The sequence below is a fragment of the Eulemur rufifrons genome, chromosome 30, assembly GCF_041146395.1.
Source record: "Eulemur rufifrons isolate Redbay chromosome 30, OSU_ERuf_1, whole genome shotgun sequence".
Taxonomy (NCBI): Eukaryota; Metazoa; Chordata; class Mammalia; order Primates; family Lemuridae; genus Eulemur; species Eulemur rufifrons.
The window spans coordinates 133,411,559-133,424,378 of NC_091012.1; positions in this window are offsets into that span (position 1 = coordinate 133,411,559).

Below are 12,820 nucleotides of genomic sequence, written 5' to 3' on the forward strand. Positions count from 1 at the left end.
AATAAAGTAGGAGTTCAGAAAGGACCTATTAATTTATAATTGACAGCCACCAAGTAGATGTTTGAGGCAAATTAGAGAGGGTAAGAAGTTGTTTTATCAAATCTTTAGTCCTTAGGATGTTTCTTCACAGAGAACAATAAAGACAATTTCAACTTGATAAAATGCACATCCTGAAGTTTAGGAGAGATTTACCTGCTTCAAACAGATCCTTTTCTCACGATAGGGCCCTAGATCAGAATAGATTCCCAGGTGAGAAAACCCTTTGGCATGAGGATGCGTGGTCATTAAGACATGTGGCTTGTGAGATCAATATTAGAGATCACCATTTCCTAACTATATATAATATTGTATTAGGGTTCTCCAGAGAGATAGAATCAATAGGAGGTTTACATAAATATACAAGCATTCCAAGTTTTATTGTACTTTGCTTTATTATGCTTCCCAGATACTGTGTTTTTCACAAGTTGAAAATTTGTGGCAACCCTGCATTGGGCAAGTCTATTGGTGCCATTTTTCCAACAGCACATGCTCACTTCATGTCTCTGTGTCACATTTTGGAATTCTCATAATATTTCAAACTTTTTCATTATTATTATATGTTATACCGATCTGTGATAAGGGATCTTTGATGTTACTGTTGTAGTTATTTTGGAGCACCATAAACTGCATCCATATAAGATGGTGAACTTAATTTTTTAATGTTGTATGTGTTTTGACTCTTGCACTGACCAACTGTCTCCATCTCTCTCCCTCTCCTTGGGCCTCCCTATTCTCTGAGACAGAACAATATTGAAATTAAGACAATTAATAATGCTACAACAGCCTCTAAGTGTTCAAGTGAAAGGAAGAGTAACATGTCTCTTAGCTAAAACCAAAAGCTAGAAATGATTAAGCTTAGTGAAGAATGCATGGCAAAAGTCAAGATAAGCTGAAAGCTAGGCCTGTTGTACCAAACAGTAAGTTGTGAATGTAAAGGAAAAATTCTTGAAGGAAATTAAAAGCACTACTCCACTGAATACATGAATGATAAGAAAGTGAAACAACAATATTGCTGATATGGAGAAAGATTTAGTGGTCTGGATAGAAGATTAAACCAACCATAACATTCCCTTAAGCCAAAGCCTAATACAGAGCAAGTCCATAACTTTTTTCAATTCTATGAAGGCTGAGAGAGGTGAGGAAGCTGCAGAAGAAAAGTTGGAAGCTAGAAGAGGTTGGTTCATGAGGTTTAAGGAAAGAAGCCATCTCTGCAACATAAAAGTGCAAGGTGAAGCAAGTGCTGGTGCAGAAGCTGTAGCAAGATATCCAGAAGATCTAGCCAAGATCATTGATGAAGGTGGCTACACTAAACAATGTATTTTCAATGTAGACAAAATAGCCTTATATGGGAAGGACATGCCATCTAGGACTTTCATAGCCAGAAAGGAGAAGTCAGTGCCTGGCTTCAAAGCTTCAAAGGACAGGTTTACTCTTTTGTTGGAAGCTAATGCAGCTAATAACTTTAAGTTGAAGCCAATGCTCATTTACCATTCCAAAAAAGTTCTAGGGTCCTTAAGAATTATAATAAATCTACTCTGTCTCTGCTCTGTAAATAGAATAAAAAAGCCTGGATGACAGCACATCTATTTATAGCATGTTTTACTGAATATTTAAGCCCACTGTTGAGACCTACTGCTCAGAAGAAAAGATTTCTTTCAAAATGTTACTGCTTATTGACAACGCATTTGGTCACCCAAGAGCTCTGACGGAGATGTACAAGGAGATTCGTGGTATGCCTGCTAACACAGCATCCATTCTGTAGCATATGCCAATGAGTAATTTTGAATTTCAAGTCTTATTATTTAAGAACAACATTTTGTAAGGCCATACCTGCCATTGTGATTCCTCTGATGGATCTGGGAAAAGTAAATTGAAAACCTTCTGAAAAAGATTCACTATTCTAGATGCCATCAAAAACATTCATGATCCATGAAAGGAGGTTAAAATAGCAACATTAACAGGACTTTGGAAGAAATTGATTCCAACACTCATGGATGACTTTGAGGAGTTCAAGACTTCAGTGGAGGAATTCACAGCAGATGTGATAAAAATATCAAGAGAACTAGAATTAGAAATGGAGCCTGAAGATGTGACTAAATTGCTGCAATCTCATAATAAAACTTGAATGGATGAGGAGTTGCTTCTTAGACATGAGCAAATAAAGTGGTTTCTTGAGATGGAATCTACTCTTGGCGAGCATGCTGTGAATATTGTTGAGATGGCAACAAAGAATTAAGAATATTACATAAACTTAGCTGATAAAACAGTGACAGGGTTTGAAAGAATTGACTCCAATTTTGAAAGAAGTTCTACTGTGGGTAAAATGCTATCAAACAGCATCACATGCTACAGAGAAATCTTACATGAGAGAAAGAGTTATTTGATAAGACAAATCTCATTGTCTTATTTTAAAAAATTGCCACAGTCACCCCAATCTTCAGCAACCACCACCCTGATCAGTCAGCAGCCTTCAACATCAAGGCAAGTTTCTCTACCAGCAAGGAGATTACAACTCACTGAAGGCCAAGATGATCATTTTAATTAAGGTTTGTATATTTTTTAAACATAATGCTATTGCACACTTAATAGACTACAGTAGAGTGTACATATAATTTTTTTATGTGCACTGGAAAACCAAAAAATATGTGTGACTTGCTTTATTATGATATTCACTTTATTGCAATATTTGCTTTATTGCAGTGGACTGGAACCAAACCTGCAATATCTCTGAGGTATCCCTGTACAGATATATGGGTGGGGATTTATTAGGGGATTGGCTCATACAATTATGGCAGCTGAGAAGTCCCACAATAGGCCATCTGCAAGCTGGAGACCCTGGGATGCCAGTGTCATGGCTCACTCTAAGTCCAAAAGCTTCAGAACCAAGGAAGGGGATGGTATAACTCTCAGTCTAAGATCAAGGGCCTGAAAATTTAGGGAACTACTGAAGCAAGTCCTGGAGTCCAAAGGCCACAGAGTCTGGAGTTTCAATGTCCAATGGCAGGAAAAGAAGAGTGTCCCATTTCTAGGAGAGAGAAAAACAGATTCACCTTTCCTCTGCCTTTTTGTTCTATTTAAGCCCCCAGCAGATTGGGTGGTGTCTGCCCACATTGAAGGCAGATTTTCCCCACTCAGTCTACTGACTCACATGCCAATCTCTGGAAACACCCTCACAGACACACCCAGAAAGAATGTTTTACCAGTTCTCTAGGTATTCCTTAATTCAGTCAAGGTGACACCTAAAATTACCCATCACAAATATCTCAGGGATCATATGGGTAGTCTCTGTCTCTCAAATTGAAACCTCTGAGCTACCACTGAAGAGTCCATGATGGCTCCTGACTTTCATGGCCACTCACTGGCCAGTATGTTCCTTATTTCCTTGCATTGGTTGTATTGGAAATGGAAGGCGTACTACAGAGCCCACTCTGTTGGATTAGATAAGTTGCTGGGAGGACAGGAATGAAAAAAGGAAGGTGAAAAACAAAGCACAATTTCTGCATATTGATTTGTGCAGGCTGCTACAAGCATTAGTACCGATGAATTTAAAGCTGTTTTTAGTGGCCAGCATTGTTCACAGAGAATGCCTAAAGAGCTGATGTCACTCTGCATTTATTCTCTCTCATTTTCAAAAATACATTTTGCTTCTCTCCTGTTTATTTTGCGGAATGCATAGAGACGCCCAGCATGCAGAGGCAGGTTTCAAGGCCACGAAGCCTAAATGTGAAATCACTGCTCTTCTAGCTCCATGAAGACAATTGGATATCTGTCCAGAACATTTTTGTATTCGATGATTTGGACGTCAGAAAAATCATTTTAGGACTGGAACTCTTCTGCTTATTAGTGTTCAATGTTTACAGACCACAAATGTGTCCAACATTTAAAACAATTTCTATTTCCAGTGATGACTCATGGCAAGTGATTGCTTCTCTGTTAGCTAATGTGAGAAATGCAGCATTTTTTTCCATAAAAATTAAGAGGGCAAACAATAATTTGGAGGATAAATCAAATGTAATCACACTTGAATGTATTAGAAAGATTTCTCCCTTGCTATAATTCTCAAGATGAAAATAATGAATAAACAATAAGATTGTTACAGTGTCACTTGTCTTAGAATCTCCTAGATTAGTTTCTGTCACTGACATGAAAACTGCCCTGACATGACCTTCGTTATCATGATACCCTTGCTGAAAATTTATTTTGGGGAGTTCACAGATTTCAAACTTTTGTTACTGACTTCATTAATGTCTACCCCACACCCATAAAATGCCTCTTCTGGATTGCCTTGGATTCACAGAATGCTGAAAAGAAGCTGATTTTGGAAAGAGTGAATTATTCAAACTTGAACCATAACAATAGTTTTATATTTCCAAGTAAGCTAGCACTTGGTAGTTGAAGTGGAGTTATTACACATTCGTTAGAATCAATGATGGCATATTTTTTGTTATTGTGAAGCATAATATAGATGCTAACACATTAGTTCATGGGTACCCAACAGCCCTACCAATCAACCAGTCAACAAGTATTAAGCATTTACTATATGTAAAGTACTGTGTATTTCTTTGAGGATGAGGCAAAGTAATATAAGAGATTATTTCTGCCCTGTAGGGACTTATTATCTATATACATGTGAATATAAGAAAAATCAATATTATAGAAATGGGGCTCCAGGTCAGGGTATCATCTGGGGAGATTAGCTTACTGATACCCAAGAAGTTTCAAAATGTGGCATTCACCTATGTATTCTTCACAGTTTCAATTCTGGTTCTTATCTTGGCAGGTTCACAAAATTAATCTTGTTAGTGTCCCAAATGTGTTACTAGTCAGGGATGTAACATATTAACTCTATAATACCTAAGAGCCTGACATAAATCAGAATGAAAATATAGCAACTAGACTGTCAATAACCCATGTAGGCCTGGACAGTATATAAGCTTCTTGGGTGCACACTGCCTGGGAAGGTTTTGTGATAAACATGACATTAGAATAATGGGATCTGACTGCATGGCTGAAATGTGAAAAAGTTGAATGAAACGTATATCAAATAGACTGAGGGAGTCATCTCCAACTTCATAATATCCATTTGAGAAACTAAATATTTATATCATCTGTTCTTGTTATTCATTCCTTGGACTGGGATTTATCTCTCAGACTTCTCTTTTTTATGTTCCATTTTGATCAACTCCACTACTAATTAACATAGTCATGTTCTGAAAATGATATATTATGAAATATGTACTTATAAAAATATATGTGGAAAATGTCTCAATTATATAATAATAAATAAATCCCTATTAAATTACCAACATCATTTTTCACAGATATAGAAAAAATAATTTTACGCTTTGTATGGAACCAGAGAAGACCCCGTTTAGCAAAAGCAATTTTAAGCAATAAAAACAAAATGGGAGGTATTAATTTGTTAGACTTCAAACTATACTACAAGGCTGTGGTTCTTAAAACTGCCTGGTATTGGCACAAGTGCAGGGACACAGACCAGTGGAACAGAACAGAAAATCCAAATATAAAAATCATCCTCATATAGCCATCTAATCTTTGACAAAGCAGACAAAAACATACTCTGGGGAAAAGATTCCTTATTTAATAAGTGGTGCTGGGAAAACTGGATAGCCACATGTAGGAGACTAAAACAGGACACACAACTTTCACCTCTCACAAAAATCAAATCACGGTGAATAATAGACTTAAACCTTAGGTCGGAAACTATTAGAATTCTAGAAAAAAACGTAGGAAAGACTCTTACAGACATTGGCCTAGGCAAAGAATTTATGAGGAAGACCCCTAAGGCAATCACAGCAACAACAAAAATAAATAAATGGGACCTGATCAAATTAAAAAGCTTCTGCACAGCCAAATAAAACCAATTTCTATGTAACCGCAGATAGCATAAGACACAAAAAAATCACCAACACCTCTGAAACCTCCCAAATGCTAATCCATTATTACATCTTTTATGATAACTTCTATCCTGAATATTTTCTTACCTTTTACTTTCTTTGCTCTATTGTTTTAACACACACACACACACACACAAATACTGTTTAGTTTCTCATGTTTTAAACTGTATATAAATTCAATAAGATTGTTTGTATTCTATTGTGACTTGCTTTGTTTGGTCAGTATTATGTTATTGTACATAGCAAGAATTCATTCATTTTCATGCTGAATTGTTTCATTCTATGAGCAATACACAATTTCTTTATCCGCTCCACTGCTGATGGGTTTTTGGATTGTTTCCAGGTTTTTTTTTCTGCTATGATAAATAATGCTGCATAATATTCTTATACATTTCTTCTGCTGTACATGTGCAAAGTTTCTCTAGAGTACATATTTAAAGGAAGAATTATTGGGTCTTAATGTATATACAGCTTCAATTTTATTAGAAGATATGGAGTTGTTTCCTATAGTGTTAAGAAAATTTACACTGTTACCATAGTATAGAAAAGTTGTAATAGCTTTATATCTTTACCAGCACTTGGCATTTTCAGACTTCTTAATTTCTGCAAATCTGGAGAATATTAAATAGCATCTTAATGTGGTTTTAGTTTGCACTAATCTGATTACTAATGAGGTTGAGTGTCATTTTAACATGTTACTGATCCTTTGTATTTTATCTGTGAAATACCTGTTCATTTCTTTTGAAAACTATTCAATTGGGTTGTTTCCTTTTCCTTACATATGTGTAAAAACTATTTTATAGCAATCCTTTGCTAGTTATTTTACAAATATCTTTTCCCAGTTTGTGGCTTTTCACTTTCTTGATCATATTATTACAATTTTATTTTAATAAATTGTATAAATAAAAGGTTATTTGTAAAATTTATTAATCTTTCCCCTTATGGTTTTTACTATTTTTATCTTGTCATAGAAATACTTATTGATACTGTGATCATGAATATATGTTCCTATATTATCCTATATTTTTAAAATGTCATTTCATATTTAAATAATTAATACTGAGAGTAAACAGTATTTCTTTTAATTATCTATGTGACTGTCATACACTCATAGTTGTTACTTGATGTATGTAGATCATATATGAATACAAGAATTAGGTGCTCCTTTTCTGTGAGTTTGGAAATTAAAATGTCCTGTAATATCAACATAGCACATTTGATTTGCAAAGTCACTTCAAAGAGATACAATGGCTACTAATTCAAAAAGACTTGACTATTGTTCTGGGAATGTATGTCTACTATAAATACAATAAACTATCCAAAAACTTACTGGTTTAATAAAACAACAATTTATTAATATCTCTCATGATCCAGTAGGTTGAGTGAGTTCATCCAGAGATTCTTGTTTGTGAGGCTTGAGTCATCTGAAGGTTCAACTTGTCTAGACTTTTGCAAAGGCTTGCTTACATGACTAGTATTTGGTGCTGGTTGTTGGATACTGTTCAGCTGGGAAAGTTAACCAGAGGACCTACACATGGCCTTTCCCTGGAGTTTGGGCTTCTTACACCATGGTGGCTGGGTTCTGAGATGGTTAAAAAATGGGCAAAGGACATGAACAGAAACTTCTCAAAAGAAGATAGACTAACGGCCAAGAAACATATGAAAAAAATCTCAACATCTCTAATTATCAGGGAAATACAAATCAAAACCACAATGAAATATCACTTAACTCGAGTGAGAATGGCTTCTATCAAAAAGTCCCAAAACAACAAATGTTGGCATGGATGTGGAGAGATGGGAACACTCTTCCACTGCTGGTGGGACTGCAAACTAGTACAACCTCTATGGAAATTAATATGGAGATACCTCAAAGAACTCAAAGTAGAAATACCATTTGATCCAGCAATCCCATTATGGGGTATTCACACAAAGGAAAAAAAGACATTGTCTAAAAAAGACATCTGCACTTGAATGTTCATAGCAGCACAATTCACAATTGCAAAGATGTGTAAACAACCCAAGTGCCCATCAATACATGACTGGATTAATAAAATGTGGTATATGTATACCATGGAATACTACTCAGCTACAAGAAACAATGATGAACTAACACATCTTGTATTATCCTGCATAGAGCTGGAACCCATTCTTCTAAGTGAAATATCATAAGAATGAAAAAACAAGCATCACATGTACTCAGCATTAAATTGGTACTAATTGATCAACACTTATGTGCACAAATGGAAGTAAGATTCATAGGGCATCGGGCAGGTGGGTGGGGAGGAGAGTATGAGTAAATTCATATCCAATGGGTAAGGTGCATGATGTCTGGGTATTGGGCATATTTGTAGCTCTAACTTGGGTGGTGCAAAGGCAATATATATAACCAAACCATTTGTACCCCTATAATATTCTGAAATTTACAAAAAAGACATTTAAAAAAATAAAAAATAATCAAAAGGAAAAAAATAACAACAACAAACAAAGAAGATTAAACTGACTGAGAAACCTCTTACTACAAAATACCTAAAATTTATGGATAAAATTATGTTTTTAAAAGCCAATGTAATTTGGCCATGAACTAAGGAAAATTCTGAGAGACTCAAAACAAGAAGGTATGAATTAAGAGTAAATTTTAAATGTTAAAAGAGAATACTTTAGAGTATCATATGTCCCAGAGACGTATGACTTCAGTTTTAATGGCAGCTTTGGGGGGTTATGTTGGAGAATGAGAGAGAAAGCCTAGAAACATAGAGGATAGAGGCAGAATATCTAATACATGTCAACTAGAAGTTTCAAAAAAATAATAAATTTCAGGAAAGGTTATTTTTGAATAGGCAATGGCTAAAATTTTTCAGAATTGCAGAAAAATTTGAATTGTTAGAATCAGGAATTTCAATGAAATTCAGGCATAATAAAAGATTGCCACACCTCAATACATTGTACTGAAAGTAAAACTAAAAAGCTAAGGACAAAGAAAAGACCTTGAGATCAGTCAGAAATAGATTTTAAAAATTACTAAGTGACAACAATTGGACAGCTGAATAATCAGCAATAATAATAGAACAAGAAGACAGTGAAATGACTTATTCAATATATTCAGGGAATATAACTGCTAACCTAACATTATATATCTGTAATGTTCTTATAAAAAACAAAACAAGGGTAAAATGAATACATTTACAGACAAAACTAAGAGTGTTCACTAACAATAGGACTTTAATAAAGGAAGAAAAGAAAAATAAAACTCATAGTAAAAGACTATTTCAGGAAAAAGGGAAATGTCCCCAGAAGGAAAGTATAGGATGCAAGAAAAAGTGGTGAACCTATAAATTGCTATACACATGTGTAAATATAAATATTAACAGTATAGAGTATATTAATTCCAGATAAAAATAGGTTTTAAGGCAAAAAAAAAAAACAGAAATCTTAATAGGGTGAGCCAGGAATTGTACCCAGATTAATCTGGTTAAAACTATAGTATGGCACCACATTAGAATAGAGCAGAAAGGAAAAACAAGGAAGATGTAGATGAGTAGAGAGAAAAATAGAGGGAGTAAAAGGCTAGAGGGGCATCCTGAGAAGTTTTTAAATGCTAGGAAATGGATGAACAAGATTAACATTTCCAGCTGGAGAATCAAAGAGTTTTTCTCTCTCTCTCTTTCTCCCTAACTGCAGGCCTACCTGGTATTGATCCCACCCCAATTCTCTCCACCACTTTAAATAGATGTTGCCCAGTAAAGAGAGAAGCAGGTTCCCAGAGACAAAGTCGCTGAAATTATTTCACACCATATAAGAATGTTAAAGGAAAATTTAATTGCTGTCTTCAGGAATATAAACTCCATCTTCTAATATATGCCAAACCAGCATATCTCTATCTCCTTTCAGGTCAGCCACACAGGAACCATAGGTCTAAGATACATAAATGTTAGGAATTCTTGTCAAATGGTTGATTGTTGGATCAGGCAGAGAGGAAATAGGTAGAATCGCCATCAAGAGAGCTTTTAAAAAAAATGTACATTTTTCATAAACCCACTCACCCCTTTCCAGGCCTATGTAGCCGTGGCCATGTTATTAATTTAACATTTAGAGGATATGTATATTCAAGTTCTACCGCCCCTGTTTACTAGTTTTGCAATCTTAGACAAATTACTTTAACTCTCTGAGCTCCTGTTTCCCCTTTAATAGGATGGGAGATAATACCACCTTCCTTGTCTACCATCCCTGGTTGTAGAAAGTATACAATGACATGGGTTACAGGGCTATATAAGCTTCAAGGACTCCAACAAATGTAAGTTGTTATTCTTGAATAAATGCTTTCATTACCACAATCACATGAAGCTATTTATGTAATAGCCTCCTTAATCATTTCTTTAATTCTAAGGAGATGATTATAATTTGTATTCAATATTTCATATTAATTTATGAAAACAGAAATAAGAGATGTATTTTAAATGTGATGAATAGTATATTCAAAACATAAATGGATGAAGAAAACAAGATTATATTATTTTTCAGCTGAACAATTATTATATAAGCCTCTGGAAAGGAAATGTAATTCAATGTTTAAGTTATAAACTGTAATAATTCTAAGCATGTTTAATAGTCATGCCAAATTGCTTGGATAAATTGCTAAATATGAATAAAAGGGAGAATTCTGCTGACACAAAGGAAAGGTCTTCTAGTTAGAGAAAAAATTTTAAAGAAAGCTAGAGATGATTTAATGTAATCATAAGACTAAGTCTGTGGAAAATATTGAGTTGTGTTTGCTTTTGACCAGAACACCAAAAATGTAATCAACTAAAGAGAATGAAATAATTGAGTAACCATTCATCTTTCTCCTTTTAAGGAAAACTATTTCTGTTACAATTTTCAATGCCTTAAAGATGAGACCAAATAATATTGCAAAACTAAATCAGTTTTTAACCAAATACTAGACAGATCCAGTTGTACAGGTCCCCATCATATAATTAGAAAATAAGCTTTTATATTTATTTATATGGTACCATAAAGAAAGGGTTAATGTAATTCTCAATGTCATGTCTGCAAAGTTGCACTGATATAGATAAGAATGAAAAATGGAATAAGAATAATGGATGATAAATCATTTTCTTAGGTCTCCAGAAACCACTTAAGTATTAAAATAAAAGTCTATCATGATTAATATTTTGTTCCATAAAAATATCAAGAACAATATTGCTGTAGACTTCAGACCTTTTGATTCTTTTATGTTAAATAAACCCATTATCCCTAGAGATACGTTCTTTCACCATGGAGTTCCAGCTCCTTGCACCAGGATGGCATACATTTTCTACTTTCCAATTCTATTTAAAGCCCATTCTCTTCCCAGTACCTTCTCATCACAAAGGGCCCATGGCTCTTGGACATTCTATTTTCCCTATCTCTCCAGATTCCCTCTTCACACTTTATCCTGTTCTATGTCTCTGGAGAACTGCAAATATTAGGCTTCATTGACAACTGGCTTCCAGTTGAGTTTAGCCAATAGGAGGCACCAGCAGGAGACTTGGGAAGTAAAGGGAAGTTGGGTTGTTTATTCTACCAGCTTCCTTCCAGCTTAGCAGAAATTTCGAAGTGGCTTTGTTCTTTTGTTGAAGACCACAGCTCCTGGAAGGTGACTTTCTCCTATAGCTATAGCTCTTTCCAGTTTTCAGTAATGGCTTACCACTCTTGTGATTTCAGGGTTAGGGTGGTAACAGCTCCCTGCCGTTGTTGGCCCCTGGGTGTTTTACCACCTCTAGTTGGCTTCCCTTAATTCTGACCACAAACTTTTATAAATAGTCCCCTTAGTATAGCCTCTCCAATTACCCCAATTGAGTGTACCCTCTGTTTCAAGCCAGGATCCTTTCCCATGAAAGCCCAGCATTGCTCATGAGACCATGTTCAAAATGTTCTCTGTGACCTTTAACTACCTTTGCTATTCTTCTTTACCTCCCTGTTTTGTAAGCTGTGAGCCAACATTGCTTTCCCCTCTTCTATATCACACCTCTAGCACACAATTTCTCTGCTTTGACTATTGTACTTTACTTTAAACTCACATATATAATTATTTTCCTAGGTGTAAGATATATTTCATCCAAAGATTACACAAAAATCCATTCTTCACACTTCTCATAGTTTCTAAGCCAGGAGGAGGCACTAGTTAGGAGCTGTATTTGAAAGTTTAATTTAGCATTTCTTGATTTGCATCTCTTCTTTTCGAGCCTTCGTTAATTTCTTTCAATTTTAACCCATGCCTTCATCCTTACTTTTCTCCTGGCCTCGATTCTTACGACGCTTTAAGTCTCAAGCCCCACTCTATGAAGCCACTAAATTAGATTATTGATGTCAAATCAAAGGACTCTGAGTTTATGATTCTGAAAGTTCTTTGCTCCCTCAATATAAAAAAGTCTGAATCTTCTACCCTTCAGGGCACAATAAGGAGCTCATCTAATTTTTTTCTTTCTTTCTTTTTTTTTTTTTTTTTTCGGCTGATCAAAGAAAAGAGGTCAATTTACTTGGAAAGTGCTATCATATTTACTTAAACTAAACACTGTTGTTAGTTCTGTTACTGTAATAAAAACATTCAAATAAAGGAAGCTCAAGGGTAATATATTTCATGAGGCTATTAGACCAGGGAAGATAAACAAAGATAAGACTGGAATGGATTTTTAGAACCAGATTCCACTTTGGCTTTATCCTTCAATCTATTACAGTGATGTCTCCTTTTGTACCCTCAAGGTCCAACTTGGGTTCTTCAAGACAAGGCCAGAACATATTCCATAGATGAAGATAGAGAGAGAGAGGACTTCTTTGTCCACAGTAAAAGCATACAATTTTATTTTCTTGGTAATAAGTTTGGGAGG